Raw genomic sequence first — 2106 nt, 5'->3', positions numbered from 1 at the left:
AATTAACTAAAAAAACCAAACAACCAAAAAACCAAACACCAAAAAAACCCAATATGTTATTTTGGGTGTGCCCTAAACACTATTCTAAGCTGTCAAATTCCAGTCATATTCAGACAGTAATTTAATAAGGAAACAACAACCCCTTTAACACAACCTAAATGTAAACGTTTCATAGATCATGTATCGACATTTCATTTCCAAATATGTTTGTCTGGATATTGGCCTAATTTCTTTAAATGACTGCTAATAGGCTAAACAACTTTGAAACTACAACAAATGATAAAGTTCCAGTCCTACCCTTTCCAGGCTTATTTTGAACAAGCTGCTGTAAAAAAAAAGTTGTTTTTTTTTTTGTTCATTTTACTGAAAGACAATTGTAGCCAGTGTTAAACTTGTCTAAAAATCTTACACATCGTCTTGTTTTATCTTTGGAGAGTTAATGTCAGATTAATATTGATAGTCTATCTCACTTGAATCACCAACTCTTTATGGGCACTCAGGTGTGTGGTTTCCTTATCCAGAGTCATTATGTGTGCTTGGATATGCCCCTGTTCACACCTTTCTTACTGCAGGATTAATCATCCTAGCTTCCATTGTCCCCTAACATCCTTCCACACTTTGCCAGTAGTTTACAAGTCTATAACAGAGCTCCAGATAGCTCTTTAATGTTTTTTTCAGTAGAGCTTATATTAGATCAGGTACCCAGCCCTGAGTGCTACTGGGTTTAAAGACAACTCAGGGGGTGGTTCAGCAGGTGTTAGCGATGCTCAGCTGCAACATCGAGCCTTCCTCTAGAAGTACTCATATTTAGGGCTGCCTCTATGGTCACACTTAACCCAGATTTCAGTGAGATTTAAATAGGAGTGCTTAACATGCTTCAGTGCTCCAGAAACTTTTCTTGTGTGCACTGAAAAAATTAGGAGTTACTGATCCTAACAGGCTGCTGCCCCACAGCTCCTGGTCTTTCCAGATCCTCTGTTAGATTTATGCAAGGCCATCTTGCAACATTTAAGAGAAAACAGAACAGAGCAGCCCTGGCCACTGTCACAGAGACCTTCACAAGCCCAGGAGAGGTGCTTCTGTCCCTTCCAGTCCTACTGAGCTGTCTTTATGACAGCTGACTTTTAACTCTCCCCTGGATGTTTCTGCCCTGGCACAAGAAGCTTGCCTTCTGTATTAGTCCAGGCTCTCAAGTGTAACACATCCTTCTGGTGAAAAAACACATGGATGTGAGGGAATGTGGCAGTTTTGAACCATCGTGTGCAAAAAACATTACTGGCACCGGCTTCTTCATACCTTAAACCCAAGCACAAATCTAACCACCCTGCCACGGAGCAACATGCTGGACAAACTCTTCCGCTCCTCTTCAGAAAGAAGAGCATCACTTTTAAAATCACCGTACTTTATCTTGAAGGATCTTGTGGAAGGAGAAAGATCCGATCTTTACAACTTCTTACAACTTGCCCCAGCAGCTGATGGGACCGCTCAGCTGGCAGAGAGCAGATTCCCGGCGGCCTCGGGACCACGCACGGCCGGTACAAGATCCTGGGCGTTTTCGGCCACCCCAAAAGGCAACCGGCTTTCGGCTGCCGGGCTCGTTGTGCAGAGCACGTCTCTCTCGCTCGGGGCTCTGCCAAGGGCAGGTCAGCTGTCCTTTAAGGGCGAGCCCTGCCGGCTCTGACGACGATGTCACTTCAGAGACATTTGCCCCGCAGCAGCTCTCCGGGAGCAGCAGGGCCGTGAGGGCGGAGCGGCGGCCCCGTCCGGCGGCTCCCGGGCGGGCGGCCCCGCTCGCCTCCCCACGGCCGCCGCCAGAGGGAGCTGCGGGCCCACGTTTGGAGCGAGGCGGCGGGGCCCGACGGGGCGGGCCGAGCCAGCGCCGGGAGAGGGCCGCGGCCCGCTCGGCCCTCGGCGGGGCGTGGGGCCTGCTCGGCAGCCACAGCCGCCCGCTGGGGAAGGGCCTGATCCCCGCAGCCCCTCCGCGGCTGCTCCGGGCCACCCTCATCTCCCCGGCTGCCTCCACATCTCTGCTGCCCGGAGCCGCCCGCTTGCGCCTCCCCCGTTCCCCTCCTTTCTGGGGCTGTACTCCACATCTCTGTCCTGCGC

This window comes from Sturnus vulgaris, chromosome 2, assembly GCF_052056855.1.
Source record: "Sturnus vulgaris isolate bStuVul1 chromosome 2, bStuVul1.hap1, whole genome shotgun sequence".
Lineage (NCBI taxonomy): Eukaryota > Metazoa > Chordata > Aves > Passeriformes > Sturnidae > Sturnus > Sturnus vulgaris.
This window is presented reverse-complemented; position numbering follows the sequence as displayed.